Source organism: Ascaphus truei, chromosome 4, assembly GCF_040206685.1.
Source record: "Ascaphus truei isolate aAscTru1 chromosome 4, aAscTru1.hap1, whole genome shotgun sequence".
NCBI lineage: Eukaryota > Metazoa > Chordata > Amphibia > Anura > Ascaphidae > Ascaphus > Ascaphus truei.
Window position 1 is genome coordinate 104323648 of NC_134486.1, and position 13950 is coordinate 104337597.

The window sequence follows — 13950 nt, forward strand, 5'->3', positions numbered from 1 at the left end:
GTTTAGGGTACATGTTACCACTCGTGTACTCGCTCCGTGGATAGCCTCCGCAGTCATCAGTCTCCGGTCCGGAAGCACAGCGTCCCTCAGTCCAGGAATCACCAGTCCAGAAGATCCTCCACTGGTCACGGGTCCACTCGAGCGTCCCACGGTCCTGGTACACAACTAGACCAAGTGTTCCCCTTAGTAGTGGCTCTAGGTGTCACGGGAGACCAGGTTTATTAACACATTTATACTGGGATCATATGATTGAGCAAAACAAGGAGGTAAAATAAATTGTGGATCCTATGGCTTCAGAAAAGTTAGAGGGCATGTGCGCAGATCACCATATTGCTCACTTACTATTCTAAGCCCCCCCCCCACAGTCTTGATGCCCGAAAGTCTGGGGCAGGTGACAACTGGCCAGGACAGCTTGCCTTCATCCCAGGATGCTAGCATTTAACTTAGATATCCTGCCCATCTGGCTGCTCACACCTATGGCACAAGTGTTACTTTGATCTATGGGACTTCCAGGAGACGACCTGGCACCAAAACCTGGGGTGGCCAGGAGTTCTTCTTTGATCCCGAGATGAAAAGAGCCTGCCTTATGTTACATGTATAAAGTAAAACATATTTTCTTAAAACACTGCTGCTTAATAAAATATACTTCTATTCACGCTTCTGTTAAAATATGTTACAGCCTTTTGGTGTATTGAGATAGAGCGTAAGATAACCTGCTTCCTTTACACTAGCCAGTATCCCTTACACACTGCAAGGCAACACATGCGCAATACACAGGTCCAAGAGCTAACACTCTAAGACCCTGTCAGGAAGCAGGGCTCACGCAACACCTCCTTACTGTCACAGTTGTGCTCGCCACAAACCTGGACCGGACCGCGGCGCTGAGGTGGGGTTGTATAATCACCGCCTTGAGACCACGTAGTCGGATCCGGATTGCGCAGTTCGTAGTCGTACATAGCAGGGTCGGGACTGGAGAGAGCAGCGTAGTCAGTGGACGAGCCAGGGTCAGGATAGGAGACATCAGGGTAAACGTTATCCAACCAGTGTTTCGGTAACAGGTAGTCAACTAGGTCCCGCTTCAGCGTAGTAGCTGCAGAACGGGAGCGGGTTCTGCGTGTGCGGCGACCATGGCCCATGGTACCGGTCTCCGGAGGGGATAGGCAGACCGGAGTGGGCACACCGCCAGGCAGCACTGAAAAACCAATAATTCAGCGCAGGAGTCCAGAACGAGCCTGTGCAAAGAGAGAGAGCTACAGACCTAAGGTCTAGTAGACCGGCCTCTGCTAAGGGAAGGGCAGCAGACCTCAGGAAACAGGGAGCTGAAGTAAACGCTGGAGATCATCCGCTTCAGCACAGGAACCAGGACACGGCCTCTGCAATGGAGAGGGAGCAGCAGGCCCCAGGAACCAGTAGACGGGCCTCTGCTATGGAAAGGGCAGCAGGCCTCAGGGAGCAGGGAGCTGAAGTAAACGCTGGAGATCCTCCGCTTCAGCACAGCAACCAGGACACAGCCTCTGCAATGGAGAGAGCAGCAGGCCCCAGGAACTAGGAACACGAACTAGGAACAAGGAACATGAACATGGAAACAGCAACAAGGCGGCCAAACAGGTGGCTGGGCAAACACAGTAAACATCAAAGAAGGATTATGCTCGGCAGAGAGGGATTCTGGGAATGCAGTATCTAAAGGCCAGCGGGCCAATCCCCAGAGGAGGGTGTGAGGGCAATGCGCCAATGACTAAGTGCAAGGCTAGGTTGCAGTGATAGCCCACACAGCTGCTGTTGATTGCAAAGAGGGAATTAGAGAGAACAACAGCACCCTGCAAGGCTACGAGGAAAGCCAGGTGTGAATTCCTGACACTTACCTGCCTCGGAGGTCGTTGCTGCCGCTCCTCGCTCCCCGCTGGCGTGTCCTTGGCGTGGGACTCAGCGATCTCACCCGGCGCTGGCTCTTGTGGCCGCCATCTTGTCGGGGCGCGCGCAGGAAGATCAAGTGTTCAAGTGTTTATTAAAGACTTTATATCCGGTATCTCCGTGCCTGTGGTCCTTACTAAAGACTCATGGCCTGGCAACAAATCTACCACACTCCGGACACGCCCCTCTGCTGCGGGTGCGTGATATTATACTTTCCACCTCAGTCTTGGGATGGGTCTGGTGTGCGGGCAGCACTACCGTGACATTATGCAGAGCCCAACCGACGCAGACCAGATTGAGACTGATGAACCTGCCTTAGACCAAATTCTCTCGGCCCTGGTGGTACAGAACCAAACCATGTTTACCCAGATCTCTGACCTAGCTCAACGGCTAACCAACCTTTCTCTCCAGGGTGCACCACCTAGCGTTTCCTCCCCGTCTCAGCCCGGATCTCTTGGCGCAGCCGTACCAGAGACCAAGATACCCGCACCGAAACCCTTCGTTGGTGATCCGCAGGCCTGCCGCGGATTCCTAAACCAGTGTGATGTCCAATTCGAGATGGCGCCTCTTCAGTTTACCACGGAACGTAAGAAAGTGGCGTATGTGTACTCCCTCTTGACTGGTGGCGCCCTGGCGTGGGCTTCTCCGATTTGGGAATTACGGCCAGAGATAACCCAAGACTATGCTCTCTTTCGTCAGGAGTTTCAGCAGGTGTTTGGCACTCCCGCACGCCGGGATACGGCCTCTTCTTCCCTTCTACTTTTGTCACAGGGGCACCGTTCTGTGGCCAGATATGCTCTGGAATTCTGGACCCTAGCATCTGAGACCCGTTGGAACCAGGAGGCACTCATCGCCGTCTTATGGCAGGGGTTATCGGATACAGTAAAGGACGAACTCGCCGCTCATCCCAGGCCAGGAGTGTGACGAGAGGGAGGATTTGGCCCGGGATTAAAGGGGTTACAACCCCATTTGGCCACCCTCTACTCTCCTCAGGGGAGCAAGGGGTTAACTGGACTGAGGTCCAGTAATGTGTTTTGCCTTGCTTCAATATCCAAATGTTTATTCCCCTGTGTAAATGTATCGTGTTATGCCAGTGTCTGCACCACACACACACACTGGGGCTTAAGGGGTTAATGAGCTACAGTTTAAGAAAATACAAATGTGGTGTGTCTTTTCAGAAAAATCTGGGCTTCAAAAGGCTTGATTGAAGTTTGGGTGTGAAAAGGTACAGAGGGGGTTTGGTGTATGTTAACATATATTGCTGGGAGACAGCTAGGACAGGAGGTCTGGGGCATTGGGTGTGAAATCTAACACCAGGTGACAAATGTCCACTACCCAGGGGTCCCTGCTTCAAAGGATGTATTGATGGGGGCCAGGGGTGCGGTTACGCAAGCAGATATCAGAATGAGTGACCTTATTAAATATAAGAATGTTATGAGATGTCCTCGGCTGAACGTGCTAAAAGCTACATACTGTATGTGTATTCATGGGATTGATTCGCACATAACGATTACAAACACATGATGTGTAGCAGGTCCTAAGCGACAGATATTAATATCTCTCTTAATTTTAGTATTACACGGTGTAGACGGACGTTCACAGAGGTACACAATTGGAGTCGTTATAATGTGAAATTATAATAGGCTTTATTGTGCCTTTTCCTTTTCATCAGGAAATTATCCAAACACAGGGGGGAACAAAGCTTCCATTCACTTGGGAGTATTTCTGGTGAAATCCTTGCAATTAGTTCACATCTCCATTAGTTAAGCATTTCTCCCATCCCAAACACATAGCATGAAAATAAGCAGATATAAGCAGTCTCTTAATAAGGAAAGTCTTATCTGTTTATCAGCTGTAGAGTAAGCTTCTCTGCTCTCTTGGAACCGCACCCGTGCGTGCACAGAAAAATATCAGCATCCAGGTTTAGAAGTCTTATTGGGTGTCTTGCAATCAGCTCTGCTGTGTGGCTGGCAGAACTCAAGACATTGTGGTGTCTCCAAAGGTCAGCTCTCCGTCAGAGCTAAGGAGTTACTTCCTGTCTGAACAGACAGACTTTTGTAAGCCATCTCAATCAGGCAGGTGGTGTTTAGTAATTAACTACCACACTGCTAGATTAAAGGCACATTACTGAACAGGGATAAGTCCCCTGTTACATACCTCCCCTGTTTGTGGGAAGCTCGGGCTTACCACGGCCAAAGCCCATCCTTCCACTCTCATTCGAGATCTTTCTGTGACTTGAATGAGAGTGGGTGGAGGAAGAGAACCTTCTGAGCCCTTTCTCCAGTTTATTTTTGTCTCCTCCCGAAGGTGCTTGCGATCAGCACTCCTCAGTCGCTCGAGGAGGACTTAAAGTCTTTTTATCGCATGCGCAGTCTTGAGATTTCTGTTGCATCGGGCACTCCTCTTTTTGTAGACAAAGTGTATGGCAACAGTTGTAGAGCAGTTAGGACTAGCCCTTAGAGTTTTCTGCTCTTGAAGTGGTCTTTCTGCAGCTTCTCCACACCACGGAGTCGCCAGTTCAGCTTCTTCAGCTAAGGATTCTTCTGGCTTTGATTCTGCATTCCTACCTCTGTTTGTTGCCTGTTGGGCAGCTGTAGGTTTGGCTAGTGCTTTCTTTGGTGGCTAAAACTTCGTAATTTTGTTTTGAAGTTGCATGGAGTCCCCAACTCTCACTGTACCCTTGTCCTTATGGGCATTAGTTACTGTGGGATACTGGTGCTTGGGCAGAGCCAATACCCTTTTCCGTATTGGAGGTATCTGTATCAGAGTCTCCTTCATATTCTGGAGCTCTGTAATTTTTGTCGTCAAGGTTGCCGCTGCGTCTGTTTTCTCCTTGGTGTACTGACTCAAGGGAATGGAACAGTCTCTCTGTCTCTCCAGCTCTTGCTCCAGTTTCTGAGCCTTCTCACGCTCCCTCTCATACAGAGTCACCTGGTATCGAAGCTCCGCTTCCAACGATGCTCTGAAGACATGCAGCGTGGCCTTTAGCTCCTCATACTGCTCTGTGGGGACGTACTGGGTATTCAGACGTTCCTGCAGTGCTTGTACCTCTTTAGCAGCCTGCAGTTTTTCTTCTTGTAGCGTTTGCTGCTTCTCCTCAGCATACTGGAGGTGTGTACGCAGACCTTGCAGTTGGTTCTGCAGTCGGTGCTCTGCGTCAAACTTTTCCTTGACTTCTTCTGTTAACTGAAAATTTTCTTCCTTCAGTTTTAAGTTTTCTCTTTTTAATCTTGAACTTTCTCCTTTTTCAGTCTCTGTATTCTTCAGGGCTTCTTTGCAGTCCTCCTTCCATTTACGCACATCTGCTTTGAGAATGACAATCTCCTGGCGTGAGACTTCCTTCTCTAGGTTGAGGGTCTGAAGCTCCTTCTGAGAGACTTTGAGAACTGTACCAAGATTACCAATAGTTTCTTTAGCAATGTCCAGCTCCTCAGTGAGAATGTGTAGTTCCTTTCTGGAAACTTCCAGGTCTGTGCGGCAGCTGTTGGTTTCATGATGTGAGGCATCAAGCTCTATACGAAGAGTGTGAACCTCTTGCTGGAAGACTGTCATCTGCTTCAGTGCCTCCTCATACTTCCGCTTTAGCGTAGCCACCATTTTAACAGATTGGCTCTGCTTTTCATCCATGGTGGAGATAGTAGCCTTTGCAGTATCTAGCTCAGTCTTGAGATCCTCCAATTCGGTCTTGGCCGCAGAATAAATTGCGAGCACAGTCTTTTGTAGCTTAGCATTATTTTTTCTCTCTCTCTTCCTAATTCTTCACAGAGCAGGTCACAGTCATGCCTGGCAATTTTCAGGGCGTCTTCAGGGCTGGTCAAGGGATCGTCACTCACTGGTTCCGACTCCGCTTCCCTGGGATGACTAGTTGAGGGTTCCTCACTGATGGCACCGGACAGACACTTCTTTGGGTTACACGACTTCTGCCTTGGGCCCTCTGGATATTCGGTTAACCGTGGGACGAATTCTCCATTTTCTCTAGGCTGCAGGGCAACTCGGTCCCCCTTTTCCTCCACAGGATCTGCGGACGTGTCTGTTCCTTCCACGGTAAGTGAAGAACTGCTTTTCTTTTTATTTTTCTTCCTTTTTTATTTGGATGACACCGTCCCTTCAGGGATATTGGGGTCTCCATCTTCATTTGAAGTTTTAGCAGCTTCATTATATATACGCCAGGCTTTTCTTGCAGCTGCTTTAGCTGACAGAAATATTCGGTGATCCACTGCTCCCGCTCTGTCTCCTGCTGATCATATTCGTCATCAAAGGGAGTGGTCTTTTCTGTTCGTGCCGAGTTCAGGCACCCCCACCATTCTTGGGGTGTTTTGTGGGTGTGACTTGGTTCGGGTTCCCCGTAAGAGATGTCTTCCTCTTTATTGGCCTGGAAGGGCCACTCTTCCGTGGGGTAGGGTTCATTACAGGAACGCTGCATCTTGTCCTTCATTTTTAGGCTATCAGGTGTAATTTTCTTCCTGACCTCAGGAGGCGCTATTGCAGCTGTTGCCACTGTATTTGCTAGAACCCCCAATTGTGATAGTCCTACAGATGGGCATATTTTGCTTGTAGATGTCGTAGCTCTCACAGGCATCTCTGTAGACTTTTCTTTCTTGGGTAATTTTTTTTTTTTTTTTCAATATCAGCATGCATTTTCTTTTATCAGGTATACAAGATGTGCAGTTGCTAGGTAAAAAAAAAGTCTATTTGCTATACACCATTTACTTGCTGGGTGCAATCCCTCCGCTTCAGCAACAGAATTTGGTTTTCTGCCTGAGTTCAGTAATTTTCAGTCTCATCTTTGGGTATTATGGCATTCACACTTCACTCTTTGGGTGTCTGTTTTGCTCCCAAGATAATAGGCATACTTTTTTACTTGCAGAAAAAAAAACCATTCTTTGCAGTGGACTATTTCTTTCATTCCCGGCAGGGTGACTCAACACTCAGCAATTGGCTTTGAAAAACCTTTTTCCTTTATAGGGCAATTTTACACTCAGCATTTGTTTGCTAAAAATTCTCCTGCTTCAGCACAGTCTTTGTATCAATTTTCACACTTTTCTGCATATACTCCATTCACAGCTGGTAGCCCTATGCGGTGTGGCAACCTTTATTTGCAAAATCAGAACCCCTCATGGGTCACCATCTGTATTCACTGCTTCAGCGAATCTTTTGAAAACAATAAACACCTATCCCTTTTTAAGGGCTGACTCACTTCTTGAACCCTGACTATGGCTGGAAGGCAAAACCCCTATTTCAATGACCGTATTACACTTTGTGATAGGCAATTAAAGGTTTACCTGCTTCAGCAGTCTCTTGGGATTGGGGAAAAGAGTCCATCCGTGGTTTTTGTAAGTCTCAGTGCAGTGTAAGTTTCAGTGGTGTGTACCCCTTTAACTCTGCCTCTGCTGCATGAGAGGTTTTTTTTTTTCAAGTTGTTTAGACTGTTTGTAGGCAAAAAGCATAACAAAAAATTTCACATAAAAATCCCCGGTCCTTTTTAACTACAAAGACACCTCTTATCCCACTACTGACACCAAATGTAGACGGACGTTCACAGAGGTACACAATTGGAGTCGTTATAATGTGAAATTATAATAGGCTTTATTGTGCCTTTTCCTTTTCATCAGGAAATTATCCAAACACAGGGGGGAACAAAGCTTCCATTCACTTGGGAGTATTTCTAGTGAAATCCTTGCAATTAGTTCACATCTCCATTAGTTAAGCATTTCTCCCATCCCAAACACATAGCACGAAAATAAGCAGATATAAGCAGTCTCTTAATAAGGAAAGTCTTATCTGTTTATCAGCTGTAGAGTAAGCTTCTCTGCTCTCCTGGAACCGCACCCGTGCGTGCACAGAAAAATATCAGCATCCAGGTTTAGAAGTCTTTTTGGGTGTCTTGCAATCAGCTCTGCTGTGTGGCTGGCAGAACTCAAGACATTGTGGTGTCTCCAAAGGTCAGCTCTCTGTCAGAGCTAAGGAGTTACTTCCTGTCTGAACAGACAGACTTTTATAAGCCATCTCAATCAGGCAGGTGGTGTTTAGTAATTAACTACCACACTGCTAGATTAAAGGCACATTACTGAACAGGGATAAGTCCCCTGTTACACACGGAAATATTTCGTCTCATTGGGAGCGGCATGCGTGCCGGAATGTATTAATATGTCTCGCGTGCCAGTATGTATTACTGAAATGAAGTTATTTAGATAGGAAAAACAGTTTTTAAACGTCCTTGGGTGGGAGGAGTTTTACTCTGAGGAAAACTGTCAACCTCACCACTGATTTATGAGAGGGGCTGGGTTTAGGTTGTGTTCAATGGGAAATAATGGTATAAGAACCAGGCTCAGCCTATGGCTATTGTCTTTCATGCTTTTCGTGTCTTGATGATTATGAAGATTGCTGTATGAACTGCCAGTCCAGATATGACTGTTTCATCATTTCCATCTTAAGTAAGTGTCCATATTTTGCCTGTTATTTGTATAATCTGTTGTGTTCACCTTTATCAAGGAATAAATTATATTTTATCATATCTAAGTCTCGTACCAGTTCAACCCAGTTATTTGGTGTAAATTGCAGCCTGTCATAAGTCACCGTGACAAGGAGCGTTGGAGGAACTGATTGCTCAGGCTATTCGGATGGATCAGTGACTCCAGGTGCGACGCTCCGACCGTCAACGTCCTCGTTTTGTGCCTTTGGTCGCCCCCTTTCCTAGGTTTCTTCCGGTTCCAAGACCTCAGTCGAACCGGTTCCCAGCCCTGGAATCCCCGGAGCCCATGCAACTGGGTACTCAACAGACCCGACCACCAATACAACAACTTCGAAGGGACCGTGGGCTGTGCTTCTATTGCGGATCTCCTGAACACCTGATTCGGAATTGTCCCCTGCGTCCGGGAAACGACTCCACCCAGTGAGTATAAAGGGGCTCTCCCTGTGTGCCATTTCTCCTTGACCCCTTTCCAAAGACGAGCTCCCCAAGAAGCTTTTGATTCCGGTCACTCTTTCGGGCCCCTCATTCCGCGCCTCTGTGGGCGCCTTTGTTGATTCCGGGGCAGGTGGGAACTTTGTGGATCAGGAATTCACAAATCTTAATAATATTCCACTCATTAGGAAGAGAGTACCCATCGGACTAGAAGGGATCGACGGTCGACCCTTGAACCTGGCCTCCATTTCTCTTGAGACGATTTCTCTCACCTTATCTTCCACCGATGGTCACACTGAAACCCTTACGTTGGATGTGATTCATTCCCCCGGGACCCAGGTAACCCTTGGCCTACCCTGGCTTCTGCAGCACAATCCCCGTATTGACTGGAGGGCGCGCACTCCTATACAATGGGACTCAAGACCGAAGGCGTTACTTATCTCTAGCACCATTCCTCCCATGCAACACACGGGGATTACAGTTCCGTCGACTCCTAAGATCGACCTACCAGAGGCCTACTCCGATTTCCTGGACGTCTTTTGCAAAACTACAGCTGAAGTTTTGCCTACCCACAGGTCTTACGACTGTCCTATCGACCTGATTCCTGGTGCTACACTTCCTAGATCCAAGTCCTATCCTCTCTCCGTTCCAGAGACCAAGGCCATGGACGAATACATCCGTAAAAACCTCGAGAAGGGCTTCATACGCCATTCATCCTCCCCCGCCGGTGCGGGTTTTTTTTCCGTTAAAAAGAAGGATAACTCTCTTCGACCTTGCATCGACTATCGGGGCCTCAACCGGATCATGGTCAAAAACCGATACCCCCACCCCCTCATATCCGAACTGTTTGATAGACTCCAGGGGGCTAAGATCTTCACGAAATTGGACCTCCGTGGGGCGTACAACCTTATTCTTATTCGGGAGGGTGACGAATGGAAGACCGCCTTCAATACACGTAGCGGTCACTACGAGTACCTGGTGATCCCCTTCGGGCTCTGTAGCACCCCAGCAGTCTTTCAGGACTTCATAAACGAAATTTTTCTAGACGTACTCAATTTCTTTATTATCGTATACCTAGACGATATTCTCATCTTTTCCAACAATCTCCAGGATCATATTCGACACACCAGGCTCGTCCTTTACCGCCTCCGTTCAAATTACTTGTACGCCAAAATGAAGAAATGCCTCTTTCATCTGTCCTCTACGCCCTTCCTTGGATACATCATCTCCGGCAAAGGTTTCTCTATGAACCCCGAGAAACTTCAACTGGCCACAACCCAATTCCCTCAAGGCTATTCAATGTTTTTTAGGCTTTTCGAATTACTATCGAAGGTTTATTCGGAATTTTCCACCATAATTGCACCCATCATCGCTCTCACGAAAAAAGGGGTCGACCCCTCAGCTTGGTCTCCTGAGGCAGCCTCAGCCTTCGAAACTTTAAAACGTACATTCGTTTCCGCCCCTATTCTTCGACATCCTGACACGAGTCTGCCCTTTATCCTGGAGGTTGATGCATCGGATTGCGGTGCAGGAGCCGCGCTCTCTCAAAGATCTTCCCCGCAAGACCAGTTGCACCCCTGTGTTTTTTTCTCAAATTTTTTTTCCTCTGCTGAGAAGAACTACGATGTGGGTAATAGAGAACTGCTGGCTATTAAGATGGCTCTTCTGGAGTGAAGACACCTTCTGGAGAGGTCTAGAGCCAATTTCTATTCTTACTGACCATAAGAACCTTCTTTATATTGAGACTGCACGTCGCCTGGGCTCCCGCCAGGCTCGCTTGTCACTCTTCTTCTCCAGATTTAATTACACCTTATTATACATCCCGGGCACCAAGAACGTAAAGGCGGACGCTTTATCCAGACAGTTCTCCCCAGAGGAGAGACCCGAAGAAGTTCCCGAGACTATTCTGCCCAAGGGACTTATAATTTCTGCGGCCTCATTCAACATTCTGGACAAGATCCTTAGGGCTCAAAGGAACATTCCGGGTGGTCTAGAGGTACCAGAAGGGTGGCTGTATGCTGCTCATGAATTTCGTCCCAAAATCTTAGAGTGGGGTCATTCTGCCCGCTCTGCAGGACATCCCGGCTTCCGGAAAACCCTGGATCTTATCCAACGCACCTTTTGGTGGCCTAAAATGGCTAGTACCATCTGGGAATTCACCTGCGCCTGCCCCACTTGCGCTCAAAGCAAAACCCTCCGGCTTACTTTTGCCTTTACCCATTCCGGAACGCCCCTGGTCCCATATCTCTATGGACTTTATTGTTGAATTACCCAGATCTAAAGGGATGAACACCATCTTAGTAGTAATAGATCGCTTTTCTAAACAGGTAAACTTTATTCCCCTCAAGGGCCTGCCCACCTCACCCACCCTCGTGGACATTTTTTCCAAGGGGATTTTTCGGATTCATGGGATTCCCACTTCTATAGTTTTGGACAGGGGCTCCCAATTCGTATCCAGGTTCTGGCGAGTTTTCTCCAAAATACTCGGAATTTCACTATCTTTTTCCTCAAGATATCATCCTCAAACAAATGGACAAACGGAGAGAGTCAACCAGACTTTAGAGCAATATCTGCGTTGTTTTGTGTCCGAGACCCAAGATAACTGGTCGGAACTGCTGCCTTGGGCAGAGTTTGCTATTAATTCCATGAAGAACGAATCTACCCGCGAATCCCCATTTTTTATAAATGACGGATTCCATCCTGCTCGTCTTCCCATCTCCAATACTCCCTCAGGAGTGCCAGCTGCCGACGAACGGATCTCCTTACTTCAGGACTCTTGAACTAAGGTTTAGTCATCTCTCCAGGAGGCTGCAGGAAAGTTCAAACTTCAGGCTGATCGATGTCGCCAAGCTTCTCCCAGATACAAGCCAGGGAATAAGGTCTGGCTTTCGGCAAAAAATATTCGACTAAAAACTCCTACCCCAAAATTGGCACCTAAATTTCTGGGACCCTTTTCCATACTGGAACAAATTAACCCTGTCTCCTCCGTCTACAACTTCCACCAGCAATGAGGATACCCAGCGTTTTTCATACCTCGTTATTGAAGCCTTTTGTACAGAGTACTCTCTTTCCAGATTATACCCGTAGACCCGACCCTGTGATACTTCAAGGACACGAGGAGTATGAAATACAGTCTATAGTGGGCTCACGTCTCTCCAGGGGGAAGGTCCATTTCCAATAAGGGTTTCCATTTACTCAGGAACTTATCTGTTCTTTTCATGTCACCACGTGTCAAATTTTTCCCTCATCATTATTGCGAACAGAAAAGATCCTAATTGTCCAGTTGTTGGAGAGTATGGTTTTAGCCAGTTGACCAGATTCAGCTTGCATGCTGGGAGGAGAATCATTCCCGCCAGCTGTGGCAAACTGACGGTCAAAGTATTCCAGCCTTCCATATATCCGAATATCATTGATTTAAAGTTGTGAGGAAGCTTTGTTTTTAGCAGCTTGTCTAAAAACCTTATGGTTTTATACCAGAATTTCTTTGTCCTTCTGCAGTACCACCAAGGAGATATTGGCACTTTTACTGACGCACTTTTTACACCCTATCAGAGAATTGTGTTGTTATTTGTTTAGTTGTGCTGGGGTGAGGAGTGCCTGGTTCAATATCTTAATCTGCAGTTCCCTCAAATTGGCACCCTCTGATGGAACGGACACTCCCATAGCCTCTGACCAGGTCTTCTTGATCTGTCAGATCAGGGAAGTCTGCCTGCCACTTGACCAATAAGGTGTTCCAGAGACCCACAGTACGAGTTTCCACAAGGGCGGTATTGATAAGTTTAGAGGTGAAACCCATTTGAGTGGACATCCCAAGATCTGACTCCAAGGCATTATGTTCTAGTAAGGATGGATGTTCCCTCGTCAAGGAAGTCACATAATGTCTCAACTGTAAGTAGGCAAAGAAGTATTTATTTAGTAATTGATATCTTTCTTTGAGTTATTGGAAGGCTGGAAAAATCTGTTGTCCCAAATTAAAACAGTCAATGACATGAACAAGTCTTTTACTGAATCAAGTCCTAAAAACTATGTTTTCTTGTGCTACCCTTTGTGGTAGTTCGAAATATTTTCTAATTTTACGCCAAATATCACAGTATCTCCAAACATAGTGCCATTCAGAGTATTATTTGCGTTACCCACTACCCACTACCCAGGGTCGCCGACAGGGGGGGACAGAAGGTAGGTGGCCCGGGCCCAGTGGCGGCAGGGGGGCTGTTGGCTTGCAGCGCAACTTTGTCCCGACCTCTGGCCAGGCCTGGCTGTCGGTCTTCTCCTGGCCGGGCCCCGGCTCTCTCTCAGATGCCGATGGGACTCTGTCACGCCAGCACGCTGGAAGTAGGCTTGGCCCAGCTTCCGGCATAGAGTGAGACTCGGCGTGTGCCAGTTCGGAGTGGGACAGAGGGATAGAGTCCTGCTGTGAGTGAAAGCTGAGGCCCGGCCGCGAGAGGACCAGCAGCCGGGCCTGGCCAGAGGTCAGGCCCAACTTACAGTGCCGGCCGGACAGGCCCCCCACAGACTATCCACAAGGTAAGTTTGTTTTTTAAAATATGTATTGGGGGAGCGGGGTCTTATTTATATGTATTGGGGGAGTGGGGGTCTTGTTTATATGTATTGGGGGAGTGGGGGTCTTGTTTATATGTATTGGTGGGTGGGGGGTCTTTTTAATATGTATTAGGGATGTGGCGTCTTTTTTATATGTATGGGAGAGTGGGAGCTTTTTTATATGTATGGGAGAGTGGGAGCTTTTTAAAATGTATTGGGGGAGTGGGGGCCTTTTAAAAATGTATTGGGGGAGTGGGGGGCTTTTAAAAATGTATTGGGGGAGTGGGGGCCTTTTAAAAATGTATTGGGGGAGTGGGGGGCTTTTTAAAATGTATTGGGGGAGTGGGGGGCTTTTTAAAATGTATTGGGAGAGTGGGGGGCTTTTTAATATGTATTGGGTGAAGTGGGGTTATATGTATTGTTTTGGGGGGGGGTTGAGTGACAGGAGAGGGAGACAGTGAGTGAGGAAAAGAGGGAGTAAGAATGAGACGCAGCGGAGAGAAATACATGCGAGGCGGGAGGGGGGTGATTGAGGAAGAGGGAGTGAGACAGAAGGGGAGAAATACATGGGAAGAGGGTGGGAAATAGACTCGTGA

The 13950-nt window shown here is 47.6% G+C and overlaps 1 protein-coding gene across 2 annotated transcripts in view; it reads right to left on the bottom strand.

Moving 5' to 3' along the window:
- Positions 1-13950, bottom strand: part of LOC142492980 (barrier-to-autointegration factor-like protein) — a 34300-nt gene that overhangs the window by 5930 nt on the left and 14420 nt on the right. The gene's annotated exons all lie outside the window — the stretch shown is intronic.